Raw genomic sequence first — 13,384 nt, forward strand, 5'->3', positions numbered from 1 at the left:
GTCCCTGAAATATTTCTGGGTCAGTCTCAGCTAACAAGTCCTAAATAAAAAACATGTCTAAGACTATCCCCACATAATCCCTGAAAGCACAGTCAATTCAGCAGTCATGCCAGCTGTGCAGCTAGATTGATCACCAACTCTAATCAGAATTTGGATTACTCAATCCAGTAATCCATAGTAGACAAAAGCAGAAAGCATCATGCACTCATCCGTTGGTATCACCAAGGGATCAGCTCCAGGACCCCGGGGATACAAAAATCCATGGATGCTCAGATCCCTGGTGTAAAATGGTATAGTTTTTGCATATAACCTACAGAGAATCTCCCGTATGCACTTTTACTTCTAATATTTTTAAATTTTTAATTATTATGGATATATACTAGTTTCATATATTTATGTGATACATGCAATATTTTGATTCAGGCGCACAATGTATATGACCACATCAGGGTAATTGGGGTACCTGTCACCTCAAGCATTTGTCATTTATTTGTATTAGAAACACTCCAATTCCTCTCTTTAATTATTTTGAAATATACAATAAATTATTGTTAACCACATTCACCCTATTGTGATGCCAAATACTAGATCTTATTCATTCTATCTAACTATTTTTGTATCCATTAACTATCTCCACTTTATACTTCCACCCTACTACCATTCCCAGTCTCTGGGGAGCATCATTCTATCTCCATTAGTTTAATTTTTTTTAGCTCCCTCATATGAGTAAAACATAATGTGATAATTTTATGTGCCTGGTTTATTTCACTAACGTCTTCCGGTTCCATCTATGTTGTTGCAAATGATGGTATTTCATTCTTTTTTTTATAGCTGAATAATATTCACTGTGAATACGTACTACATTTTCTTTATCCGTTCATCCATTGATGGACACTTAGGTTGATTCCATATCTTTGCTATTGTGAATAGTGCTGCAGTAAACATGGGAGTGCATATATCTCTTCATCGTACTGATGCTCTTTCTTTTTGGATATTTACCCAGCAGTGGGATTGCTGCCACATATGGTAGTTTTATCTTTAGTTTGTTGAGGAACCTCCACGCTGTTCTCCATAGTGGTTGTACTAATTTATATTCCCACCAAATGAGAGTTCTCCTTTGTCCACATTTTCACCAGCATTCATTGTCACTTGTCTTTCAGATCAAAGCCATTATAACTGAAGTGAGATAATATTTCATTGTAGATTTGATTTGCATTTCACTGATAATTAGTGAAGTTTAGCAATTTTTCATATACCCACTGGCCATTTATATGTCTTCTTTTGAGAAATGCCTACTCAAATATTATGCCCATTTTAAAATTGGATTATTCATTATTTTATGACTGAGTTATTTGAGCTTCTTATATATTCTGATTATTAATCCCTTGTCGGATGGGTAGTTCGCAAATATTTTACTTTGTTCTGTGGGTTGTCTCCTTACTTTGTTGATTGTTTCTTTTGCTTTGCAGAAACATTTTTTAGCTTGATATGATCCCATTCGTCCTATTTATTTCTGATTTCTCTATTCTGTTCCAAAGGTCTATGTGTCTGTTTTTTTCTTTGGCTGCCTGTGTTTTTGAGGTCTTACTTAGAAAATCTTTGCCCAGACCACTGTCTTGGACTGTTTCTTCAATGTTTTCCTCTACTAGTTTCATAGTTTCCAGTCTTAGATTTGTCTTTAATCCACTTTCATTTTATTTTTGTATCTGGTGAGAGATAGTGGTCTAGTTTCATTCTTCTGCGTATGGTTATCTAGTTTTCTCAGCACCATTTATTGAAGAGACTGACTTTTCCCCAATGTATGTTCTTGGCACCTTTGCTAAAATTGAATGTGGATATATTACTGGGTTCTCTATTCTGTTCCATTTGTCAACATGTCTGTCTTTATGCCAATACCATGATGTTTGGGTTACTTTAGCATTGTAGTATAATTTGAAGTCAGGTAATGTGATGCCTCCAGTTTTGTTCTTTTTGCTCAGGATGGCTTTGGCTATTCTGTGTCTTTTGTGATTTCATATAAATTCTAGGATTATTCTTTCTATTTCTGTGAAGAATGACATTGCTATTTTTATAGGTATTGCATTAAGTCTGTAGATTGCCTTGGGTAATATGGACATTTTAACAATATTGATCCTTCCAATCCATGAGCACGGAATATCTTTCCATTTTTTTTTGTGTCCTCTTCAATTTCTTCCATCAGCGTTTTATAGTTTTCATTGTAGAGATCTTTCACTTCCCTGGTTAATTCCCGGGTATCTTATTTGTAACTATTGTAAATGGGATTACCTTCTTGGTTTCTTTTTCAGATTGTTTGCTCTTGGCATATAGAATTGCTATTTATTTTTGTATGTTGATTTTGTATCCTGTAACTTTACTAAATTTGTTTATCAGTTCTAATAGTGTTTTTGGTGGAGTCTTTAGGTTTTTGTAAACATAAGGTCATATTTTCTGCAAACTAGGATAATTTGACTTCTTCTTTTCCAATTTGGATGTTCCTTATTTCTTTCTCTTGTCTAAATGCTCTGGCTAGGACTTTCAGTACTACGTTGCATAAAAATGGTGAAAATGGTCATCCTTGTCTTGTTCCATATTTTACAGGAAAGGAAAGATCTTCTGTTTTTCCTCATTTCGTATGATACTAGCTGTGGGGTTGTCATATACGGCTTTTATCATGTTGAGATATATTCCTTCTATACCCAGTTTTTTGAGAATTTTTATCCTGAAGGGATGTTGAATTCTACAGAACGCATTTTCAGCATCAATTGAAATGATCATATGGTTTTTGTCCTTTGCACTGTTTTGATTTTGTACTGGTGTTCTTCAGACATGTTGGTTGGTAGTTTTCTTTCTTTGCACTGTTTTGATTTTGTACTGCTGTTCTTCAGACATGTTGGTTGGTAGTTTTCTTTCTTTGTTATGTCCTTTCCTGGTTTTGGTATCGGGCTGATACTGACTTCATAGAATGAGTTAGGGAGAATTCCCTCTGTCTCTATCTTTTGGAATAATTTCAGTAGGATTGGTGCCAATTCTTTGAATGTCTGGTAAAATGCAACTGTGAGTCCTTCTGGGCTTTTATTTTTTGTTGACAATTGTTTTGATTACTGATTCAATCTCACTGCTAGTTATTGGTCCTTTTGGGGGTTTCTATTTCTTCCTTATTTAATCTAGAAGTTTTGTACATATCCAGAAATTTAGCCTTTTCCTCTAGGTTTTCTAGTATGTGTGCAAAAAGGTGTTCCTAGTAGTCTCAAAAGATCTTTTGTATTTTTGTGGTGTCCGTTGTAATGTCTCCAGTTTCATTTCTAATTGAGCTTGTTTGAATCTTCTCTTATACCTTCTTGGTTAAACTAGCTAATGTTCTATTGATTTTGAGTCTCTTTTCAAATAATCAACTTTTTGTCTTGTTGATCTTTTGTATTTTTTTGTTTCAAATTCATTTGGTTCTCCCCTGATCTTTGTTATTTCTTTTCTTCTGCTGTCTTTGGGTTTAGTTTGTTCTTGTTTTTCTAGTTCCTTGAGGTGTGACATAATGATGTCAATTTGTGATTTTTTTGAACGTTTTTATGTAGGCATTTAATGCTATAAACTTTCCTCTTAGCATTGTTTTTGCTGTAACACAGAGGTTTTGGTATGTTGTGTCACTATTATCATTCATTTCGAAGGATTTTTAAATTTCCATCTTGATTTCATTGTTAACCTCAAAATCATTCAGGACAAGATTGTTTAATTTCCATGTATTTGTATAGTTTAGAGATTTCCTTTTGGAATTAATCTTGAGTTTAATTTTCCACTGTGGGCTGAGAAGATAACTGGATATGATTTTGATTTTTTAAAATGTACTGATACTTGTTTAATGACCTATCATATGGTTTATCTTGAAGAACGTTCCATGTGCTGATGAGAACAACGTACATTCTGCAGTTCTTGGATAGAATGATCCGTAAATACTTGTTAGATCTATATTTTCTAGAATGTGGTTTAATCCATTGACAGCACTAGACAGATCATTGAGACTTCTGTCTCAGTGTAGTTTTAAAGTCCCCACTATTACTGTGTTAATTTCTAATTTCTTAGATTGGGTAGTAATTGCCTTATAAATTTAGGAGCTCCAGTGTTAGGTGTATATAAATTCAGGATTGTAATATCTACTTGTGGGATCAATCCTTTTATCATTATATAATGATCTTCTTTGTCTTTTTTTTTTTTTTTAACTGTTGTTTTAAAGTCTATTTTATCTGATATAATAGCTACTCCTCCTTGCTTTCAGTTTCTATTTGCATGGAATATCTTTTTACACCCCTCTACCTTGAGTTTGTATGAATCCTTATGTGTTAGGTGAGTCTCTTGAAGACAGCAGACACTTGGTTTCTTATGTTTTTATCCATTCTGACAATCTGTATTTTTTAGGAGGAGCATTTAGAACATTTACGTTCAGCATTAGTATTGAGATGTGAGGTGCTGTTTCAGTCATCATGTTAATTGTTACCTAGATACTTTGTTTTCTTCATTGTGTTATGTTTTATAGGCTCTGTGAGTTTTATACTTTCAAGAGTTTCTATACTAGTGCATATCAACCTTTTGTTTCAAGATTTAGAGCTCCTTTTAGCATTTCTTGTATGGCTCATTAGGTAGTAAAAGACTCCTTCAGCATTTGCCTGAAAATGACTTTATCTCTCCTTCATTTATGAAACTAAGTTTTGCTGGATATAAAATTCTTGGGTGACAGTTATTCTGTTTAAGGAGGCTGAAGACAGGACCCCAATCCTTGCTGATTTGTAAGGTTTCTGCTGAGAAGTCTGCTGTTAGTTTTCCTTTAAAAGTTACCTGTTGCTTTTGCCGCACTGCTTTTAGAATTATTTCCTTCATGTTGACTTTAGATAACTTGATAACTATATGCCTTGGGGATGTTCTTTTTGTAATGAGTCTCCCAGGACTTCTTTGAGCTTCTTGTATTTGCATATCTCAATCTGTAGCAGGGTCAGAAAAGTATTCCCTCAAATTAGTTTCCAAACTTTTTACTTTCTCTTCTCCCTTAGGAATATCAATTATTCTCAGATTTGGCCATTTTATATAATCCCATATTTCTTTGAGGCTTTGTTCATTTCTTTTGATTATATTTTCTTTATTTTTGTTTGATTGGGTTAATTCAAAAGCCTTGTCTTTGGGCTCTGAAATTCTTTCTTCTACTTTGTCTAGTCTATTGTTAAAATGCTCCACTGCCTTTTGTAATTCCTTAAATGTGTCTTCCATTTCTAGAAGTTCTGATTGGTTTTTCTGTAAAATATCTATCTCTTTAGAAAATTTTTCATTCATATTTTGAATGTTTTAAATTTCTTCATGTTGTGTTTGACCTTTCTCTGGCATCTTCTTGAGTAACTTAAAAATGTTTTGACATCTTTATCTGGTATTTCAAAGATTTCATCTTGGTGTGGATCTATTGCTGGACAGCCAGTGTGATCTTCTGGGGTTGTTATAGAACCCTGTTTTGTCATATTACTGGAATTATTTTTCTGGTTCCTTCTAATTTGGGTAGACTATTTCTTCTAATTATTTTTAAATTTATTTTTGATTCAACTGTGTTTTTCTTTAATTTCCTTTTTACCCTTTAAGGATGCGATTTTAATGGTTATAGTTTATTGTAGCCTAATTCAGCTCTTGCTGCTTTCAGGGTTGAAGACTCTGTGTGGGTTCCTTGGTTATGGAGAGTCTTTGTTTGATGACTGGCTTTCTCAGATGCTGGTTGTAGTAGCAGTGTCCTTGGTGTGTGTACAAGTTCACTTTCTCCTATGGGGTTGGAATGGTAGAGATATTTTGAAGCTCATCTCATTTCCCATGATGTGCACTTTTTTATTTATTTATTTTTTCCCCAATATTTTATTTACTGGGTTGAATAGTTCAGGTTTCAGGCCAGTAGAGAAGGTGTCCTGGGCAGAAACTATTTATGGCTAAAGCAGGTGGGTAAATGCAATATGAAATGGTGGGCAGAGGTCCCAGCCTTGACAGAGGTGGTTGGGGGAGCTCTCAGTGAAACACACTGAAGTCTTTTCAGGGGAAGGGGTGAGAGCCACCTCTCCTCCCTCTTTCCTTCTGGCCTCCGCTGCCAGTCCAGCTGGAAAGTGATCCACCTCCCAGATACATCCCTGACCCAGTGTTCTGGCTATTCAGATCAGACAGGCACCTTTTTTCACTGCAGAAATGTTGATATTCCATGTAGAGAAGAGTTGCGACTCTACCTCTTGTGCAAACCTGAGCCTGAAGGGTGCTCCCTCATGTGGGGCTGCAGTCACCCTGAAGTGTTCCAGAATGGCTGTCTATAGGACACCCTTACCAAACTTCCATGGGAGAAGCCCATCCCCACTGTGTTTGCAGTGGTGGATGAGGAGGAAAAGAAGTTCTCTTTTCCAAGACTCTTTATGAGCACCAGGGCTGCTTGACTATTGGGTTAGAACTGCAGACTTTTCTTGCTGAGCCCAGCACTGCAAACATGACTCTGATGAAATAAACTTCCCACCAGCAGAAAGATCTGGGACTCCAGGCCTGCTCTCCAGATTCTTTTGTCCCATAACGTGTTTCACTGATGTAGTACACCCTTTCCCCTGGGACTAGGAGTCCCTGAGAGCTAGACTACTGTGAATACTGTTGCTCCTCTAGGTCCAGCCACACAGTGGGGCTGCCACACTTGAGGCCACCATGGGGAATGTCTGCAAGGGATCCAGTAATGTGACCTGTCTTCCAGCAGTGGGTACCAGCACCAGCTCTGATGGAGGTGGCAGGGGAGTGACACAGACTCTGTGATTCCTTGGCTATAAATAGGCTTAGTGTGTTGGCTATTTCAAATGCAGTTTGTAGGAGTAATTAACTGGTCATGTAGACAGACTTAGGACTTCCTGGTTAGCCAGGGTGGTGCAGATGATGGTGTGTATTAATCCGTTTTCATGCTGCTGATAAAGATATACCCAAGATTGGGTAATTTATAAAGAAATAGAGGTTTGATGGATGCGCAGTTTCATGTGGCTGGGGAGGCCTCACAATTATGGTGGAAGGTAAAAGGTACTTCTCACATGGTAGCAGACAAGAGAAGAGTGAGAGCCAAGTGGAAGGGGTTTCCCCTTATAAAACCATCAGCTCTCATGAGACTTACTACCACAAGAACTGTCTGAGGGAAACTGCCCCCATGATTCCATTATCTCCCACCAGGTCCCTCCCACAACGTGTGGGAATTACAGGAGCTACAATTCAAGATGAGATTTGGGTGGGGACACAGCCAAACCATATCACGGTGATAGCTGAGGTCACACACAAATTTTCTCCTTCCTGGGTGCAGGTTATTCTACCTGCAGATGCTGTAATGGACTGTGTCAGTTGGCTTCTAGCCAGGTGGTGGTACTTGCAAAAGAGCACCATCTGTGGTGGTAGCACTGGGATTTCTGCTTGCCTTATGTTACCTAGGGGAGGTACTCTGGTTTCTCATGTGATGTGCCCATCACGTAAGAAAGCTCCCAAAAGTGTCTGTACTTTGTGTTAAGCTACCAGGGTAGGTGGAGGGGCAAAGCCTGGTCAGGGTTGTGTTGGGCAGGTCCATACAAGCAGCACAAGCAGCATTCCCTGTGGGGGCCAGGGGACAGTTCTCTGGCCACTAGGGTAATGATTCAGGGATGAGGACAACTACCTCTGCTTCACTGAAGAGTTTGCCCAGCATTTAAGGAGTAGCAGGCAGCAGTAAGCTCCACCCAGCTTCCATGCACTTGGCAAGGCAGGCCGTACATCCACAGTGTTCTGCTAGCAACAGCTAGCTAAGTTCCAGGAAGTCTACGCTCAGAGCTCAAAACTGTCCTAGGCCATAAGCCTTCCCCTCAGAGACAGCAACTGTGACTTTCAGGCCACTCCCTTCCCAGTCCACCCACAAATCCAGGGTACCCAGCTTCTGCACTCGTGGCTGTGGTACACTTCCTATTCACCCCCCAGTTCTGGCCAAGGGAGTTCATCCCCACTTGAGATTATATCACAGATTTTAGTTGGGAACTTCTCTCAACCTGTGACTGCTGCCTGAGTTAGCTTGCAGACTTCCATGAGCTTCCCAGTGATGTAGAATCAGCAGTAACCTCCCTTGGTCTGTACTGGAGACCAGGAATGTCCACAAGTCTCTTCCAGCTGGTGCTCCTGCTTTTATATTCCCCACTGCTCACTAAATCAGTTCCAGTGCTTGGTAGGGTTAACGCCTTCCCCCTGGGCTGGATTGCCAGGTTCCCCAGTGGGGATTTATGTCCTGGAGGCAGGCTCTCACCCTCTCACACTTTGAGGACTTACAATTTTTCACCTGGCTTATAGTATAGATTGCAGCCTACCTCTTCTTTTAAACGGTCTTATGGTTTCCTTCCATTTTCCTGTTAAGTTCCTGTGTTGCCTCCTGGAAAAAAGTTCACAGTGTGTATCTCTACATATTCTCTACATATATCTCTGCATATCTCTACACCACATCTTATCTTTCCAAGTGGGAGAGGTATGCTAACATTGCCTCCAACTCACTGTCTTAGGGGGAAAACTTTTTTTTTTTCCTTCAACTAATTTTGGATTCAGTTTGCTCTTGCTTTTCTAGCTCTTTAGGATACAATTGTTAGGTTGTTTATTTGAAGTTTTTCTTTTTTGATGTAGGTATTTATTGCTATGCACTTTAACTTTAGTACTGCTTTGGCTATATCCCATAGGTTTGGGTATGTTCTGTTTCCATTTTCATTTGTTTCAAGAAATCTTTACATTCCCTCATTGGTCAATTTCTTCATTGACCCAGTGGTCATTCAGGAGCATATTTTTAAATTTCCATGTGTTTGTATAATTTACAAGGTTTGTCTTGTTATTTATTTATAGTTTCATCTCATTGTGGTCAGAAAAGATACTGGATGTGATTTCAGGTTTTAAAAATTTTTTGAGACTTTTTTTGTGACCTAACATATAATCTATCTTTGAGAATGTTTCATGTGCGAAGGAAAAGAAACTGTATTTTGCCTTTTTTGGATAATATGTTCTGTAAATACGTATTAGGTCCATTTCTTATATACTCTTTCTTTATTTTATGTCTTGATGATCTGTCCAAAGGTGAAACTGGGGTGTTGAAGTACCCAGCTATTATTCTATTGGGGTATATCACTCTCCTTAGTTCTAATAATATTTGCTTTCTATATCTGGGTGTTCCTATGTTGGATGCATAGATATTTATAATTATATTCTCTTACTGAATTGAACTTTTTGTCATTATATAATGACCTCGTTTGTTTGTTTTTAGAGTTTTTGTCTTGAAATCCATTTTATCTCATGTAAGTATAGCAACTCCTGCTCTTTTATGATTTCCATTTTCTTGGAATATCTTTTTCCATCCCTTTATTTTCAGTCGATGTGTGTCTTTATAGGTGACATGAATTTCTTGTAGACAGAATATAGTTGAGTCTTATCTTTTTGCACATTCAACTGCTGTATGTATTTTGATTAGGGAATTTCTTCCATTTAGTTTCAGTATTATTAATGATAGGTATGGACTGACTACTGCCCTACTGTTATTTCTTTTCTGCTTGTTTTGTTGGTCCTCTTCCTTCCTTCCTTCCTTCTTATTTTTCTTTGTGTAAAAGTGATATTCTCTGGTAGTATGTTTTAAGTTTTTGCTTATTATTTTTTGTGCATTTACCATAGGTTTTTGTTTTGTGGTTACCATGAGGCTTGCAAATAACATCGTACAACCAAGTATTTTAAACTGATGACAACTTAACCCTGATTACAACGAAAACAAAAAAAAGAAAAAGAAAAGAAAAAAAGAGAAAAGAAAAGACAAACAAATAAAGAGAAAACTAAACAACTCTACACTTTAACTCCATCCCCCTGGCATTTTGAGGTTTTGTTGTGTCTATATTTAACTTTTTATACTATCTCTAAAAAGTTCTTGTAATTATTATTTTTGATACATGTGTCTTTTGGTCTTTCTACTAAAGATACATACATACTGCAGTTACAGTGTTAAGAGTATATTGTATTTGTCTGTATACTTACTATTACCAGTGAATTAGATACCTTCAGGTGATTTTTTATCTCATTTGTTAACATCCTTTTCTTTCATATTGAAGAGCTCCCTTGAGTATTTCTTGTAAGATGGATCTGGTGTTGATGAAATCGCTCAGCTTATGTTTGTGAAAGTATTTCTCCTTCATGTCTGTAGAATAATTTTGCTGCATACAATATTCTAAATTGGAAGCTTTTATTCCTTTAGCAATTTGAATATGCCAGTTGTTCTCTTTTGTCCTAAAAGGTTTCTGCTGCAAAGTCTGCTGCCAGACATATTGGAGCTCCTTTTGGTTATTTGCTTATATTCACTAGTTGCTTTCAGGATCCTTTCTTTATCCTCGACCTTTGAGAGTTTCATTAATATGTGCCTTGATGTAGCCTTATTTGGCTTGAATCTGTTTAGTGTTCTATGATCTTCTTGTACCTGGATATTCATATCTTTCTCTAGGTTTGGGAAGTTTTCATTATTATTTCTTCAAATAAACTTTCTACCATGATGTCTCTATACATATTCTCTTTAAGACCAACAACTATTAGATTTGCCCTTGTCAGTCTATTTCCTGGATCTTAATTTTTTTTATTCTTATTGTTTCCCTCTGACTGTATTTTTATATGGACTGTCTTCCAGCTCACTAATTTTTTCTTCTGTTTGGTCAATTCTGCTATTGAGAGACTCTGATGCATTTTTCAATTGAATTTTTCAGCTCCAAAATGTCTACTTGATTTTTAAAAATTATTTCAATCTCTTTGTTAAATTTATCTGATACAATTCTGAATTCCTTCTCTGTATTATCTTGACGTTTGTTGAACTTCTGCAAGACAAGTATTTTGAATTCTCTATTTGAAAGGTCATATATCTTTGTCACTCCAGGACTGGTCACTGGTGCCTTATTTAGTTCGTTTGGTAAGGTCGTGTTCCTTGGATGTTCTTGATGCTTGTGGATGTTTGTTGATGTTTGGGCTTTGAAGAGTTAGGTGTCTATTTTGTCTATTTTGTCTTCACAGTCTGGGTTTGTTTGTACCTGTCCTTCTTGAGATAGCTTTCCAGGTATTCCAAGGGGAATGAGCGTTGTGATCTAAGCTTGTGGTCACTGCAGCTGTATCAGTACTAGGAGGTGCCCTAAGCCCAGGAATGCTACAACTCTTGCCAAGTCCTAGAGGCACAATGATGCTTCTAGATGAAACATTGTCCTAAAGGGAGAATTCCTTGGGTTACTAGGCAAAGTATCTCAGTCTCTTCTCTTTTGTTCCTTGAACCACAAGAAGTTTTTCTCCCCATGCTGGGCTGCCTGGAGTTGGGGGAGGAGTGACACAAGCACTCCTGTGGCCACCACAGCTGGCACTGTGCTGGGTCATACCTGAAGCTAGCACAGTACTGTGTCTTGCCTAATGCTCAGGGTGACTACTGCCTGGCTACCACTGATGGTTATTCAAGGCCCACGGGCTCGTTAGTTAGTGGGTGGTGAACCCTGCCAGGACTCAGTCATTGCCTTCAAGGAAGAAAATTCCCTTCTGGCCCAGGGTGGGACTAGAAATGCCATCCAGGAGCTAAGGCCTGGAATCAGGGACTTCAGGAATCTAGTTGGTGCTTTATTTTATTGTGGCTTGGATGGTACCTAACTAAGTAGTAAGACGAAGACCTCTATATTTTTCTTCTCCTTTCCCCAAGTGAAGGGAGTTTTTCCCCAAGCTGCACTGCCTGGAGTTGAAGAAAAGGGTCCCATGTTCTTTAAATCATCTCTAGATTACTTATAATACCAATACCTAATACAATATAAATGCCATGTATATAATCGTTATACTGTATTTTTATTTGTATTCTTTTTATTGTTACATTATTTTTATTTTTTGAATATTTCCAATCCAGACTTGATTGAATCCATATATCCAGAACTTGGGTATATGTGGCTGACCATATAGTATTCTGTTCAGTTAGAGAAAAAATGTACCAGTAGCTCAAAATTTGGAAACTTGGCTATCAGCAATTCAAGACTTAATTTAAAAAATTTTTTTTCTAGGTACTATGTATAAATATGTAACATTAGCCTCAAAGAAAGAAAATAATCCAAAATTATCTCCTTCTTTTATTTATTTACTTATTTTTTCTTTTTTTAATTATACTTTAAGTTTGAGGGTACATGTGCACAACGTGCAGATTTGTTACATGTGTATACATATGCCGTGTTGGTGTGCTGCACCCATAACTCATCATTTACATTAGATATTTCTCCTAATGCTATCCCTCCCCCAGCCCCCCACACCCTGACAGGCCCTGGTGTGTTATGTTCCCCACCCTGTGTCCAAGTGTTCTCATTGTTCAGTTCCCACCTATGAGTGAGAACATGCGGTGTTTGGTTTTCTGACCTTGCAACTCATCATCACTGGCCATCAGAGAAATGCACATCAAAACCACAGTGAGATACCATCTCACACCAGTTAGAAAAGCGATCGTCGGGGGAAGGGGGAGGGAGAGCATTAGGAGATAAACCTAACGTAAATGACGAGTTAATGGGTGCAGCACACCAACATGGCAAATGTATACATATGTAACAAACCTGCACATTGTGCACATGTACCCTAGAACTTAAAGTATAATAATTTAAAAAACCCTAAAAAAAAAAAAGAAACGCGATCATTAAAAAACAACAGGTGCTGGAAAGAATGTGGAGAAATAGGAACACTTTTACACTGTTGGTGGGACTGTAAACTAGTTCAACCATTGTGGAAGACAGTGTGGCGATTCCTCAAGGATCTCTTTCTTTTCTACTTTTTCTTTCCAAAGGAAAGGGAAACCTGATTGACAAGGTTAAGTAAAACTATGAGCTGATTAGATGTTGAACACTACTGCCTTCATGGAAATTTTACTATTTTGGCTAGAAAAAGAATTCAGAAAAGAAATAGTGTTTAAAAGTTGAACATTCATTTCAAGGAATCCTAAACTAATTTGTGTGTGTATGTGTGTGTATATGTGTGTGTGTATGTGCTAATAGCTTCATAATCATTAATCATATATTATTTTGGTTATTGGCATATATTCCAAGTAAAAATAGCTTGTGAATCTAATCAATTATATTTTCCACAAAGCAGCGGTAAACATTTTGTTTTATAAAAACATAAGAAGACATTAATTGTAGCACAGTGGATAAGTGCCTCGGAGGCATTAGAACACTTGGTTTTAAATCTTGGCCCCAGAATTTACTGCAAATATATTCTTGCGCAATTTACTTACCTTATCTTTACTTCCTTATCTATAAAATTGAAATTTTAGGCTGGACGCGGTGGCTCACGCCTGTAATCCCAGCACTTTGGGAGACCAAGGCAGGTGGATCACTTGAAG

The 13,384-nt window shown here is 37.4% G+C and overlaps 1 protein-coding gene across 1 annotated transcript in view; it reads left to right on the top strand.

Moving 5' to 3' along the window:
• Nucleotides 1-13,384, top strand: part of KMO (kynurenine 3-monooxygenase) — a 58,134-nt gene that overhangs the window by 36,871 nt on the left and 7,879 nt on the right. The gene's annotated exons all lie outside the window — the stretch shown is intronic.

This window comes from Chlorocebus sabaeus, chromosome 25, assembly GCF_047675955.1.
Source record: "Chlorocebus sabaeus isolate Y175 chromosome 25, mChlSab1.0.hap1, whole genome shotgun sequence".
Taxonomy (NCBI): domain Eukaryota; kingdom Metazoa; phylum Chordata; class Mammalia; order Primates; family Cercopithecidae; genus Chlorocebus; species Chlorocebus sabaeus.